The following is a 16,316-nucleotide window of genomic DNA, read 5'->3' on the forward strand; positions in this document are numbered from 1 at the left end:
ATTTGTGCGTATTGAGGTAGCTTTGGTTTGTGGCGAATGAGTCACATGACCTGCTCCCCAAGAACACAAAGCTGACACAAGTTGAAGAAAGAAACAGCAACCAGCAGAAATCTTCTGGTTGAATGAATCAGCTAAAAGTATGATGATACTTAATTTCTCCAGAGGCAGACGAAATTCTCTAACACTTTATCATTATCAGTGGCAATAGCACCACTTCCCCTCCCACTAAGGTTTTGTCTGAACAGCAGCAACTGTGTTCAGAGCCTGGCCACCATTTTGCATCCTCCACAATGCTCCAGTTCTACAGCCATTAAATGTTTATGTCACTATGAAGGGAGGGGCTGTGATTCTGTTCATTGTGGAACTGGGGTGGGTGCATCTGAACCAATGTGCTGTTACTTTCTTTTTCTTTCTATACACATAAATTGAGATATTGCATATTCATTAACTGCCCTGGGAAAAACAGGACATCCAGGTTTTTTTCCCCATGAGAGCACAGCAGCCATTTTGGCTCTCTCATGATTTCAGGCTGAGATCTTGCACACACACCCCCAAAAAGTCTTAGCCTGCATAAGTCTAATTTTGTTTGCAATATTCATTATTATGCCTTTAGGTTTTTTTAAGAACATATTTCCCTTTTTGTTCAGTTTGTTCCCAAGCAGTTTGTTCTCAAGGCATTCAATCCATTAGGAACAGACTGGGTAAGCCACACCCAATTTGAAGATTATGGACCATGATTTTTTTTAAAAAAAAAAAAGCCACAAGAACTGCATCCAACTTTTTGCTACTCCGTCTCTTAGTATCAGCAAACCTTTTTGAAAGTAACAGTGCAAGCCCACAATTTATTCAGAAGTAAAGTGCCCAGGTAAGTGGGTATAAGATTGTAATATATGGCAGGAGGATTGGATGGAGCTATACCACATTCTTCAGGAATGTAGTCCCATGCTTCCCTTACTCTGCAGCAATATCTGTCAAATTTCTGTCTGAATATCTGGCAGAAAATATTGGCCATAGATACCTGATATGTAAATGGCTAAATGGTAGCAATAAAAAGTGGGCTTGTTATCTGTGGGCTCCTCTTAGCCATTAATGGAGCGGCTTGGATGTAACTGAATGTCTATGAACATTCTAATTTCTGAGGGTGAAGCTATAAGCCACAGAATGCTGATAAACTGTGCAGCTGCAGAGGGGAAAAGTAAAGGTCACTTGATATAAGAACGGAATGGCATAGCAATAGACTTTTGTGGGTCAAGGAGCAAAGAGAACAGAAACACTGAGAGCACAGAGGTTCTAAATGGCATGCTGATTTTGAACTAGTAAGCTAATTCTCTGAAGGAGAATGTTTTAATATATATAACAATGATGAAGAATCCAGTAGATAGACTATTGGATGTTGTGACACAGTGATCTTTCTTTTGCAGTTAGTTTCATAATGGTTCAGCTTCCATTTCATGTGTGATGACTTTGGTTTAGTGCTGAGGGACCTGTGCTAAAAAAGAATATAAGACATTTTTCATTTAACAAAAAAGTGGCAGGGGCGGGGGAAGCTGTGTAAAAACATCTTAAACCAAACTCGTGGTCTTATGGGAATCATTGTTAATTACTGATAATCTGAGGCTGCTTCTGTTATCCAGATAATCTAAAGTTGGACTTCCTGTAACACTACAATCTCAAAGCCTCTTCCTAGTGCAATACTCGTGATGTAGGCATCGGATAGAAAGACAGTTGTTAACATTTTGAGATGCGTCTTTGTTGTTTTTTTACATATGCCCCCCCCCCACTGTTTAGTGATTTCAGAGAATGAGCAAAAACTTATTTAAGCTGAAAAGAGCCAAACCACCAAATCTGAGGTACTGAGTGAGACATTTAGAGCACTCCATAACAGTGAAGTTAGAAAACTTTTATCTCTGACATTCACTGGAGGTTATGAGGCCATTCTGCCCCACTCTGCTCCACTGATTGGGATCATTGAAGAGAATTTTCTAATAACCAGGAGGAGCAGAAGGGGACAGCAGGAAGTAGCCAAACTGAGGGTCCTCTGTATTTCCCTTTTCAACTTCCCACACTTTTCCCCCATGGTGTTCCCATTGCTGAAGAAGTTGCTGCCTAGAAGCACAGTTACGGTACATAGGAAGGGCACTAAGGGATAGATAACATCACTCCATTACATCACCATGTTTTGAATCATGGCACACTGTGGCCACCACCTCCAGCAGAACCTGTGGTAAAACAACACAGCCCATTGTTTTTCAGGGATCAGTCAAAAGCTAGCAGTGCTCAAGTAGCACGACCACTAAACTTACTCAAGAATTTCCAACACAACAAAAACATTATACAATGGTACCTTGGGTTACAAACTTAATTCGTTCCAGAGGTCCGTTCCTAACCCGAAACCGTTCTTAACCTGAGGCGTGCTTTTGCTAATGTGCCATGCCGCCGGCAGGCAACTTCCGCTCACATCCTGGGGCAAAGTTCTCAACCCGAGGTACTATACCAGGTTAGCGGAGTTTGTAACCTGAAGTGTTTATAACCCAAAGCGTTTGTAACCCGAGGCACCACGTAATCTGTGTTTACCTAGTATGGTTCCAGCCTCTGCTTGATTATTTTCTTCATTCCCCGACTTCATCAGGGGGAGAGAAGGAGACTGGCAGAGCTGCACATTTGACAGGTGTGTGGCCAATGCTCACCTGTCCAAACATGTGGCATCACAATGACGTCATGTGGTTGATGTGTCATCCCTGCCCACCTGTCAAATTTGACCCATGAGACTAATCCTGATAAGGATCTGGCTGATGGAGCCAAAGAAGTTTCCACACCCTGTTCTGTGATATAGCATAGGAAAGAGTCTCTGTCAAGTGTGGAGAACCCGAGGCCAAATGCTTCACTCTAAGCTTCTTTACCTGAACCTCACCCTAAACCCACTCTCCCCAGACCATGCCCCCCACTGGCCCTGCTTTTCACCATCCTTGAGTGTTTTTGCCTGGCAGGAATGTGATAATGTTTGCCATGATGGAGGATAGAGGGGCGTGTGTGTACCGTTCTGCACAATGATAACATCTGCATCAGTTGTCTCAGCCATGTTTGCCTCTGGTCCTGTCCCTTGTTGCCATGTGTGTCCCCCACTCCACGAAAATTTCCCAGAAAGAAATGCCTCCTTCAGGCTAGAAAAAGGTTCCACACTCCTGGACTATGCTAATCTGTCACAAACAATAGTGAAACTCGGAAGCCTTGTTTTCATCGCATTCACTTGCCAGAGCATGGAAAATCCATCAGTTACTCTGGTGACTATTGCTCCTTTTCTAAGAAAAGTCCCAGAGCTGTTCTCTGTAGGTGTGCCATATGTCAGGAAAATTCCTGATATGTCTTGGTTTGGGGGTGAAAAAATGGCGTCGGGGGAATTTTGCCGAATCGGCATAGTCAGGGAAAACCTGGATGTATGGCAATGAAATGAAAAAAGCAGCTTAAAATCACTATGTTTGGATTAGGTTTACCCAAAAAAGCTCAACAATTTGGGTTTGTTCCCAAATATTGAAATATGGCAACCCTAGCCTTTCCCTCTCCCCTAATTTGTGCTGCAGGTCCAAGTACCACCTCCGACAGAATCAGGGCACTCAGAACATCACCATTGCTGTGAGAAATGCTTTTCATAGCAGCAGGCACTCTTTTTTTATTTTAATGAAATCTTTATGCAAAAAAGATACCCTGAGAAGAATATCAATACTCCTGTGGATCAGAGGAACCAGCTCTCATTAGTACTTGTTGTATTCAAGAGTGCATTAAGAAAGAGCTGGGAGACAGCTAAGTTTCCAGCCTAAAGCAAATTAAAGCCACCTTCTCATCTCCATACTTGGAAGGAAAAAGTCTTCCACCAATTCCTTCAGTTAGCTGGTCCTTTGCCCATAGAGTTCCAGCTCATTCACCTCTGCTTGTCCCATGAACCTGTCTCCTTGTACTCCCTCCCTCCCTGTCTTCCAGAGCTGCTGTGAAGGACTGATAAAGTATGCCTTGTGACTTCTTTCTCATTATAAGTGAGCCATAAGGTGGGGAGGCAATATTTTTTAATTGCTGGATGTCTGCTGGCTTAAACATGGAAATTTCATGTGATGTTTACAGTTTACTTCTCTCCTTACTGTTCTCATCAGGGCTTAATTTGAATTAGGGCTTAACTTGCCAGGATTTAGCCTTCGTGCCTATAATCATAGCTGTCAACTTTTCCCTTTTCCTGCGAGGAATCCTATTCGGAATAAGGGAATTTCCCTTAAAAAAAGGAAAACGTTGACAGCTATGTATAATGGATCTATTCATTGTTCTGGATCTATTAATGCTATTTGTCTGATTTGTGAGATTTACCCTTCCCTCCATCTGAGCTCAGAAGAGTGCTCTTTATCCACGAAGGCCATTAATCTTTCCTTGTTGCTTGATTAATCTTAACTCTATGGCCTTTCCCACTCTTAATGACTCACATTTTAAGGCACTACAGTAGGCAATAAATAAAGTATTTTATTACATGCAATGATTTATTGAAGGCCATGGGTGCAGAAAGAGATATTAAAGTGCTGTAGTGGAATGTTATCAGAGTTTGAGATACATCACAAGATTTGAATCTGCACAGGAATGAAAGTTGAAACATATTAAGCATCTCCAGGTGCCTTAGCTACCTTCTCTTTCTGGGTGCTCCATATTGGTTTGTGCAGCTATGTTCTGACAGGCTGAGGCTGGCATGTGTTAATAGGTGATGGTGAGAATGCTTTGATCCAGTCTTCCCTTACAAAGAAAATTGCAATTAACTTGGAGAAAGCAGAACAAATAATAGTAAAGGGTTACTAAACCAAAGGGTTACTTAACCAAAATGGCTGCCATGCTCTCCTGGGGGGGGGGGGGGGGAATGTGATGTCCTGTTTTTCAGGGTGCTGAAGGAGGTTGTGGGCATTATTTCAGAGCTGCTGGCTATAATTCTTTAGGGAACTGGTAAGGTTGTGGAAGCTTGATGATAGGCAAATATTGTCCCTGTCTTCAGGAAGAGCGGGGTATGGGAGAACAGGGAAACTACAGACTGGTTGGCCTGACATTAATGCTGGGCAAAATTATAGAACAGATTATTAAGTGGCTGACCTGTGAGCATCAAGAAAATAATGCTTTGATTAATAGGAGCCAGCATAGGGTTTTTGTTTTTAAGAATAAGTCATGCCAGACCAAGCTGAACTTCTTTTTTGATATAGTGACTAGTGTGGTAGATCATGGGAATGCTTTGAACATAGTATATCTTGGTTTTAGCAAACATTTGGCAGTGTCTTTCATGATATCCTAGTACTGTATGTATTGACAAGAATCGGACAATGTGCTATTAAGTGGATTCACAAGTGTGTGTGCAATCCAACAAGTGCTCATTAATGGCTCTCTATCAAACTGGAGGGTGGTCTTGACTGTAGTGCCACATAGCTTCATCCTACACCCTGACTAGTTCAACAATTTTATAAATGACCCGGATGAGGGTGCAGAGGGGATTCTTATCAAATTTGCACATGACACATATCTGCGAAGGATAGTTAACACCATGTAGAAGATAGAATCAAGGGTCAAAATAATCTTGACAGGATAAAACCAGCAAGTCAAATAGGATGGGAAAGATCTGTCTAGGCAGCAGAATATATGAAATGGGTCTAGGTGCAGTAGAGTCTATGAAATGGGTCTAGGTGCATATAAAATACATCTTCGATGCCTATCACAAAAATGAATCTTGTAAAACTCTGAAGACAAATAGATTTTATTGTGGCATCAGCTGTTGCAGACTAGAACCACTTCTTCATATGAGCTCTAATCCATGTAATTCCCCACACACTTGGCATTCCCTTCATGCGGCTAAAACAGGATCAGGGAGCCATAGTGACTGTCATAATGTGTAGTTTCAACTTTAGCAGCTATGCACGTTTCATAGTGAGCCACGGCTTATGTTCCGGAAGGATGCATTTGGATTCATTGTGGAGGAATGATGAAAGTATATCATATCCAATCAAATTGGCACCTGGAGCAACTTTGGATATGAACTTGACACACCAAAAGTGCTTAGTATATATGGGACTACTGCCAACAAAATATTATGGAAACAGGGGATTAATTTATCATTAGTGTGGGAAGGATTGCATTTATATAGGCAATATCTTGCTCATGTTAACTAAACGTGTTCTTTCATGTGCCCCTGTGCATACTGGTATTATAGCCACACACACACATGGTTGCAAGACTTCACAGCTAAACAGTCATTTTTGGATGATGTTAGATTCTATGGTTATCACAAAACCTCTGTGTGGATAGGAACATGCACCTCTGGAGCCCTGGGAGCAGACAGGTCCTTAGTGAAGGGTCCTAAAGCAGTGGGGATGGTCCATAAGGGTAGATGATACACTGCCCCAGCAACCTCAAACAAGCTTAATTGGTTTTAAACACTTGCTGGATTAGAAGAATCTGGCACATAGTTTAGCACCCCAAGCCTTGATTAAATTCTAACACTTGCTGGATCTAGGGCTTATAGGAATCTGTCACCCACTAACTCATAACACCATCATCAGTGCAGCTAAATGTAATGTGTAAAAGGTAAATGAAGCTGATAAATTGTCACCATTTTGCAATGTGCAACTTTTATATATATTGAGTAAGGTCAGGAACAGAACATCTACATGAACTGAATCAGGGAGGGGGAGTTGTGTGTGTGTGAATTAACCCCAAGCCTCTTTAACTCTACATGGTCAAGGCACAGATCTGAGCTGATGTTTCCACACTGGGTCCCCTCTCTGTGAAGCCTCCAATCTCACAGGAGATTCCAAGGCAGAGACAGAAATAGCAGCCAACAGCAGAGCGGATACTTTGCCTTGAGCTTTCACAACCAGGCTCCTTCCTCTCTCCCTGCCCCTTACAACTCTCAAAGGAATTTGCAGGCTTCCACCCAACACAGCTCCAAGGACTTCCCCATTTATTAAATGTCTCCATGCTTATGTTTATGGCTCAGCAGCTGGAGTTGCAGAGATGAGAACTCAAAGGTGCTGTGAGAGCCAGACAGTTAGGAGACAGCATGGGGATTACCAAATGATCCCATGGGATGAAGAGAAGCTCTTGCACAAAAGGGTATGCAGCTTCTGCAAAAGCTCTGCCCGTTTGGCTCCCTCCTTCCGCACATTGGGAGACCATGAGACATAAGAGCTCAAGGGTTGGCCTTGTATGAGGGAGATCTGTGTTTGAAACATCCCTCAGCCATGCAGCTCACTGGATCAGACCCAGAGTAAGCTACTCCACAGGGTAGCTGTGGGGTGGAGCACACACTTTGCATGACATCTTAAGCTCCTTGGAGGAAGGGCAGGATGGAATGAGATGAGTAAATGGATGGGATATTGCATATCAATTATGGATCTGAAAGCTTCGCCAAGGTAATATAATCCCTCAATGTGTGAAAATTTATCGTTTCAAACAATGTGGACCATGTGCCAGACATATATTTCCAATGTCTCCCATTGACATTGATCCTTAATTTCCAGTGCAGACATTCCAAGTTCAGATGCAAGCTGGCTTGATTGTCCGTTCCCTACCCTGGGAATTGTCAGGGGCTGTTTCAAGACTGTGGGATTACAGCATCAAACAAACTCTGCATTCTAAACCATCTTTAAGTTTTATTTAGGACTCTCTCCCTCTGTGACTGCTGTCTCCCCTGGTCAGAGGAAGTCATTAGCATTCTTAAGTAATTCCTGGTTCCTCCCAGGATGTGCAGTGCACTCTGGCTGCATCTAGTGTCTCTTTCAAATTGTTTCAGGGGCAGGGCATTTAACAGAATTCTCAGAACTTCACTAAAGCTCACCTGTTAAACCATACCTATTGAATTCGGACTCCACACAGATGTTGGCAGCTTGAACTAATTTATTTACAGCTCTCCTTTGGCAGGGCTCTTAACATAAGCCTGCAGCAGGGTTCCTCTTTAGGGTGAGGGGAGTGGCAAGTATGGTGGCTAGGTTATCCTTTAAAGAAACCAGGGCAGTTACATCACTATGCCTCAATACAATTATTAAGCTATACCTCCCACTATCTTTTTCCTTTCTTTTCTTAATGACATCACCTGTTCGATGTTTAAACAGCATGAAACAGATACCGAGTGCTGTGCAGCTATCGTTTCACTGAAGAGGATTGAAATATACTCGGAGTGGAGAGTGCATTTCATGCTCTTTATTCAGCTCATAGTGGTGAGGAGGAATGAAAGTTCCCCCCAAATATATGCTTTATATACATTATTTACACAATGGGCTGCACGTGATTGGTTAATTCCAGGGTTCTCCTGTAGGCCAGCCAGGTTGTGGATTCACTTCCACCTGCAGCTGGATTGGGTGGCTCCTGCGGACCAATCATACTGCTGCATTGTTCTAGGACCAATCAGACTGCTGCATTTTGGATCCTGTTGTTCTAGGACCAATCAGACTGCTGCATTTTGGATCCTATTCAACTCAGTACATAACAAGGATGCATAAAATAAACTAGCAAATTCACTTTTATTAAACTGGGACTGGGAACAAACACCCAGGTCTAACTTAAACTGCTCAATGTTCTATACAAAGCGCCATAGTTTCAAGAACTTTGTGGATAATTGCCTGAGCTTCCGCGTCTGCTGGGCATCCAGGAGACTTTTCAGATCACAAGCAAGGACAGGAAGAGAGTAAGAAGCAGAAGCCGAAATGGAGCAAGATCAAAGAGCTTTTGTTGAGGGATTTTCAAAGTCTTTGATTCTGCCTCTGGAATAATAAATTCAAGGAGCTGCATTTTAGATTCGCCCTTAAGCTCCCACTTATTTTGCTTCATTTTGTTGATAAGCTTGGCATTTTTCACAGATGTTGGGAAGCTGAAGTATGAATTTCTATGCTGGGCCAGCATCCTGTTTGCCTCTTTTAGGCTTGCAAGTGCTTCAGGAAGATGCAGGGCAAGAAAGTGAAAACCACCCACTTTTGTGACAGCCAAGCAAATGGTATTCAGAAATATACTATCTTTGAACCCAGAGTCTTTATGCTTTTAATCATTGTAGCTAGTAGCCACAATAAGTCAACCTTCCATGCAGGAGGGCCATGCTCCCCACTCCTCTCACCATTTTGGCATACAGTACTCGGTTTACTTATATACATCATTTCCTACAGAAACAATTGTGCTCAAAGCGGTTCAACATAAAAAAGTCTAAATACAGTAGCCACAATAACAGTATGTTAGAAAAAGTATAATAGCACTACAGAAAACCTACAAAATAAACCATTAACAGTTCATTTAACATATACCAAAATTTAAGTGGGCCTAAAGATCACCAGTTTTCAATTACCTCATATCCAAAAGTATCTCCAAAAGCTGATAACCACACACACATACACACAATCTTTTATGACTTAACCTCAAAAGCTGGAAAGTTCCCTACGAATTCTTCTGCAAGCAGCTTCCTCGGGGCTGGAGGGTAAGGCACAGACAGAAACAGTCATCCCCTGATAGCAAAAAGAGTCTCTCTTCTCCCACAATTTAATAAACTTCTTTATTTTAGCTCCAAGCTGTTCGAGCATTTATTTGTTTCCGCTTTTAGAAGTGGGTTTTATTTGTATCATTTTTTAAATGAAGGGTTTTACTGCTTCTATGCTGCAAGTCACTTTGAAATTCAAAGAAAGAGGGTCATAAATATTTGAGGAAAAGAAAGAATAACATTATTCATAGCGAAGAGAAGAGGATCTGCCCCTGAGTTATTTTTGTGCTGGTCTTATCTTGAAACTCCTGACAAGCAGTTTTACTAGTTAACTCCATTGATAAATTGCAAGAGACAAGTCACTGAATGTAGCCAGGGCCCCTGCACAGTACATGAAGGATTTGTATTACTGTAAGTGCATTTACTCTTTCTGCTCATAACACTGGTAGGTGTCAAGAAAGTGACTGTAGTGCAATAAAGCTTGCTTGTTAAATTCTTCAGATCATTGCTGGAGGCCTCCTCCTGGTGTCTCTGCTGTCTAAAGTTATGCAGATGACAACCATGGAGGGGATTTCTAATCCCCTGAGCAGGTAGATACCTGCCTTTTCATCTGTCATCTTCAAAAGATAGCTACACTACTGGTTGGGTTGTATCTAGAAATCATGGCCTTAGATGTGGAAGCTGCTCTAGCTTTCCTATATGACAAGGATGAAGGACCTGTGGTTCCCTAGATGTTGTTGGACCCCAACTTCATCTGCCCCAGTCAGCATCTCCAGTGGTCAGGGATGATGGGAACTGAAGTGCAGAACACCGGGAGGCTTACATGTCCCGCTCCCACCTGCTCTATGAGTACCATGCATTGACTTGTTGTGGTGAGGGGGAAGCATTTTGCACATGCTCAGAAACACCATCTTCTTTCCTATTGCTTCACGTCTTCTAGACCAGAGTTCTTGCATAGCAATGAAGTTCTGTGTGTGATCCAACGTGGATGAAAACCCTCATGTCACTGGCAGTCACCTCTCCTGGTCCTTTGTCCCACATGCAGACAAAAATAACAAGTTCTGTTTTGGAAAATTTCAAACGCATTAAAAGGATTGACAGCGGGATTGCGTTATCCCTAGCTGTGAATCTCCAAGCTTGAAGCACAATGGAATTTATGCTTACTAACAGCTTGGCTTCAGGAGGGAATAAATCTGTTGCGTGAATTCAGTCAGGTGACTCGGCTTGCTGAAACTTCAAAGACACTTAGGGATGTGATTGTTGTGAAGAGGCAGGCTGCTCATTTAGCAAAAGTGCACCTCATGCGAGTGTCTGATCTTCAGAAGCTCCATGGCAACGGCTCCGCTGAGATTTGTTGAAATAAATTCTCTTTCTCACTTCCATGGGTGAAATTACTTCTGTACGTGAGGCAGTGACAAATGTCCAACCTCAATTATTATTATTTCCCCAAAATCTTAACACAATTTTCAGGTAATCTCTTAAACTGGAAAACCAGCTCTTGTTTTGTGTGTGTGTGTGTTCAGGTAATTTTGTTCAGGTAATTTTGTTTTGAAGCACTTTGCTTGGCTATCCTGAGGATTCAAATAGTTATTTCCATTAGAAATATTTTGTGTCCCATTCCATTTTGTGAAGTGGGCTTTAGCTCGTGAAAGCTCAGGCCACGTTAGTCTGAATTGCCACAAGATGTGACTGGTAACTAGTGGGACTGGTAGGACAAAAAGCAGGAAGGCCACCAGTAGGTGGAGCCACCGCTGCCTTGGCTCTTTGCCTTCCTCTTCTGAGGTTTCTGCATGGGGTTCTCCAGCTGGAGCCTCCTACCACTCCCCATTATCCAGCCAGTCCCTGACACTGAGGGCAGACTGGGATTGATGGGGCAATGCCTTGTTCTCCTTAATAGAACAACCTCCGCTGGGGAAATTGCTCCTTACTGCATCTCCTTTTCCGCCATATCGGAAATAATGTTTCTTATTACTCTTTTATGAGGCACCTACTCTGTTTCCTAATCATTTAAGAAATGGTCTTCTTCATTTATGAAGATGTTGTGATGGTACTCCTCTGCGGTGTGCCTTTGTGGTCTGGATGCATAGTGTATGAAAGGATCGATGGGTATCTCAGCTGACAGAAACCTATGAGGCATGGAAGTTCCCTGGCCACAATCCAGCACATGAATAAGTGGTTTAAGTGCCGCTGCTTACTTTGAGCTGAACTATAGATGTGTACGTTATCCACTCTAGAGCTGAAAAATGCACCAGCTGAAAAATGTTTCCACATAATATTTCTTCTCATTCTCTACATTCATCACTGTAAAACCACTCATTGCCTTACTACCATAATTTTTGGTCATTTTATGCAGTCTCCCTTGAGTGCCCAGTATGAACCCTCCACCATCATTCTGTCCATTTGCCTGTAAACCTTTGACCCCAAACAACTACAATACAAGTGGGACACAAACTAAGCAGCAGAGAGAAGAGGTTTAGTTCCACTCCATTTAAGACAGAAAGAGACCACAAGGGCAAATATAATGTTCTGGCTTTACAGAAGCAGCTGCGGTCTAACAAGCAGAACCTACAGGCAGAATTTATACTACTACTTTGCCATGTTATGAAAATGTGGACTCTACTTTTTTTCAGGACATGAAAGCACTGCTTGCACAAAATCAAGCTTACGCTTTTTAAACAGAGTAAATATATAGGGTTTTTCAAAGTACAGATATATTTCTGAAAATCTGTGGGGTTGTATCCAACTAAGTTGTGCTCCAAGTAGATTCACTGAAATTAAAATGCCTGTTACTCATGCTCATTCATTTCAATGGGTCTACTCTGAGTGTCTGACCTTCTCCCCTTGCAAAAGCCTAAGTATATCCTTACTGAGAGCAAATTTTCACATGTAAGGTTCTGAGCAAGGGAGGACATGGGTCCCAAATCCTAACAGATGCCAGTCTTGTCAGATGCAAGCAATCATTGCGCATGAGACAAATGTTATGTCCTCTCACTGCTGTTTTCTCTAATTGGAATGGGATATTGTTTGTTACCCTGTGTGCTGGGCTGACACTCCATGTTGCAGATTTATTTTCTGTAGCCTCATGATCAAAGGTTAAACATCTCAATTCCTGGGGATTTTGGCACTGCCTGCATCTCTCCTCATTAGCCCTGATGCGTTCCTACTGGAGCATTGCCACTCGCTTCTTCTGCCTCCCAAATGATGCTTGCAAAGGATGTTAATAACCTTCCTTGGGCACAGTGTTGCTGTCATAACAAAACTGATTGGCCTTATGTTCATAAGAGAAAGCAGTACTTAAAAAAGAAGAAGTCCAGGAGAGATCAGTACCTTTAGAGTACTGGTCACTCATCATCTCAACGTTCCAGCCATTAAATGTAGGAGTGTAGTGCATCTATGGTAGACCTCTATTTCAGGGTTTTATGGGTTTGGGATGGACAAAAGTCATTTCAGAGTCCAGTTAAAACGATTGGTATTAACCTATAAAGACACATAGGGCTTTACATTCTTTCCTCTTCTGACATGAGCCTACCTGAACCCTGAGGTCATCACTGGAGGCTTTGAGAGTTATTCAATGGGTGTGTGGGATGATAAAAGATCATTTTCAGCTGTTGCCCTCTGTTTTTGGAATTCTCCCACAAGTGAGGCTCATCTGGTACCAACACTAACAAATTTTCTGTGTCAGGTAAAGATGTCTTTATTCTTCCAGATATTTGTTGCTTGGTATTATTTGGCTTTGCTGAGGTGGAACAATAGTTCCAGTAATGATTATCTGAACCTTTGGAAGGAAGTCATCATCACCCATAATGTGCATACTCATCTCTTTGGTCTCACTGTCACCTCCAGACATTTCAGATTAAGCTGGTATCCTTTGCTTTCATACTCTAGTTAATCATGCAAATTAAAATACCCACTCTGCAGATAACCAAGCATTGGAAGAAAAGAGGGAATCTAAAAATTACATTACCCTTTTGTTAATGGGATCGTTGCGATTAAAGTATTGTGTAGCAGAAACAAGCTGCACTTACTATCTTGAATGTGAACCTCCCAGGTTGCATCTAATTTGTGTTCCATTTTTGAGTCACTTAAGGTGATTAGAGTCCTCTGAATAGCGGCTGTCAAAGCAGAACAGATCTTCAGCTTTCTGTACACTTGGACATTTTCACTGCTTTGAGCCTGACACTTTTACAAAATGAGGGTTCCTTTGGTCTACCCTTCACTTGCCAGCACATTAGAGATGATTAGTCTTCCACTGGCCTTGGGCTGAACGAAGGTTGTTGTTGCTGTTGTTGTTGTTGCGTTACTCTGCCCCCTGAGCACCCCCTGACTGTTTCCCCTATGAGATCATCCTCCGACTCAGCAGGATAAACTAGCACTCCCTTTATATAAGCAACGTCAATGAAAATGACAAAGTAATTGCTCTGTGTCACCCTATTATTGCTGCATTCGATTTGCCAGCACATTGCATTGTGGGAATTTAATTTTCTCAGAAAATGATATGGCATCATCACACAAACTTAATTGTCAGCCTATCTCTAAACAGGAATGGGCAAATGGAAGGATGATATTCTTTGGTTGACCTTTGGTGGCACTCAGAAGTGGTTGAGTGAGGCAGCCGCCTCATGCTATCTAATGGTGGGGCCATTCCTGATATGGGTAGTATTTTTTTTAGTGCACACAATTCAAGCAGTGCTCTGGCAATGCACAAAATTTGAAGTATTCTAATTATCAAGTACAAGTGCAGAGAATATTCTGTCTGTGTGCTTTCTTCTCTTGTATAGGTATGAATGATGCTTGTTTATAATAAATTACTTTTTAAAAAGAACAACTGTTTAGCCACTTCTTTACTATCTGCTTGCTTTAGGGAAAACCCAGATTTACTGCGTTTTGACTGCAAATTGATTTTTAATCAAGGATTCCATTTGTTCTGAATTTCTTCAGGACTTCTGTAGGCCACTCATATTATTCCCATGATACAGGTTGCAACTAGCCTTACGCCACTCACTTCATGGCTCAGATGAGATTCAAAGTGCGGGCCTCCAATTCAAAACCTGTGCTGTTTTCACTTCTTGGTTCACTACAAAACCAATTCACCTATGGACTTTAGGTTCAAATACAGGGAAACACATATAGTAAAACGTGGCTTTGATGCTAGGACACTCTTCAAACAATTTATGATAGATGCAGTTTGGGAGCCAATGTGGTGTAGTGGTTACAGTTGTGGACCAGGACCAGGGAGACACGGGTTCAACTCCCCCCACCCCTTAGCCATGAAGTTCACTGGGTAACCTTGGGCCAGTCACTGTCTATCAGACTAACCTACTTGTGAGGATAAAATCAGGAAAGGGGAGAATTGTATGCTACCTTGAGTTCCTTGAATGAAAGGCGAGGTATAATTCATCTCACTAAGGAAGATTCAGCCTGTTTGTGACAACAGATTCATTTTGCTCTGAAAGGAGAGCTGAATTATTCCCTGCATACTTTTCCTATTGCTGCTTGTCTTGTAAGAACACAGGCAGCTGCTGGTGTTGACCTATAAAGCCTTACACGGCTCAGGACCTCAATACCTTAAGGACCACCTCTCCCTATACAAAGCAACACAGATCCTGCCCTTGTCATCTGAGGCTCTTCTCTACATCCCCCTCTCCCTGAAAAGTTTGTACGGTGACAACACAAGAACGGGACTTTTCTCAGTTTTAGGTAGAAGTCACAAACTATACCTACAAAGGAGGAATGGATTTGTAAACTAAATGAATATTTAATTTTGGCAAAATTAACTGCTATAGTAAGAAATCAGTCGAATCAAAAATTAAAAAAGGAGTGGAAATGTTTTGATGAATATATGGCAAAATATCGCTCAAAAAAAGATATGCTAATATGCCTAGATTAAAATGTGAAGTACTGGAAGGAAGAAAAATTACGGTAGTACGGAAAGATAATAAGAATATATAGATGATTTGAGAAGATTGTAGAATGCAAAGATTATTGTAAATTGTATAATGTGGAGGAAATCGAGTGGGGGCGGAGGGAAGTGGGAGGAAGGAGAAAAGAATAATATGATGGATTGAGGATATATAAATGTAAATGTATGGTGGGATGGGGAGGAAATGGTGTTGGCTTTGGTACACCTGTATTGTAATGTAATATGTGAAAACCAATAAATAAATAAATAAATAAATAAATAAATTTATTATTTTTAAAAAGAACGGGACTTTTCTGTGGTGGCCTGTGGAATGCTCTCCCCAGAGAGGCTCGCCTGGCACCATCAAAACATGTCTTTAGATGCCAGGCAAAAACTTTACCTAGGCCTATGGTTATTAAATAACATACGGCCTGTAAAAGTGTTGGGGAGAGAACTGTTAGGGAGAGGAATGTCAGTATGCTTTTTACTATGTTTTTATGATGTTCTGCAATGTGTTTCTAATGTTGTACACCACCCTGAGATCCTTTGATAAATACAAATTGGTATACAAATTGAATAAATAATAGTAATGAATAATAATAAATGCCAGGTAAGACTTAATTACCCCAGTATTGTCCATCTTATTACCCCAGTATTGTCTGCTCAAAGTGGCAGTGACTCTCCAGGGTCTCAAGCAGACTAAGGTCTTTGCATTTGCTTGCAGCTTATGTTTACTTCTGCATGCAAACCATCTACACACCAACACTTAACTATGTCCCCTGTCCAAACATTGTGAGAGCTGAACTGTGTTGCCACTTGACTGGCTGAAGAAGTGTTCATGCACACGAAAGCTCATACTAATAACAAACTTAGTTGGTCTCTAAGGTGCTACTGGAAGGTGGTTTTTGTTTTTGTTTTTGCCTGTTAAAGACCTTAATACATATTTTGTTT

General features: G+C 41.7%; 1 protein-coding gene across 1 annotated transcript in view; it reads left to right on the forward strand.

The window, feature by feature from the left end:
* The window catches only part of ADORA1 (adenosine A1 receptor), a 52,957-nt gene that overhangs the window by 35,659 nt on the left and 982 nt on the right, over nt 1–16,316 (forward strand). The gene's annotated exons all lie outside the window — the stretch shown is intronic.

Source organism: Podarcis gaigeae (genome assembly GCF_964106915.1).
Source record: "Podarcis gaigeae genome assembly, chromosome: 6".
In the NCBI taxonomy this organism is placed as follows: Eukaryota; Metazoa; Chordata; class Lepidosauria; order Squamata; family Lacertidae; genus Podarcis; species Podarcis gaigeae.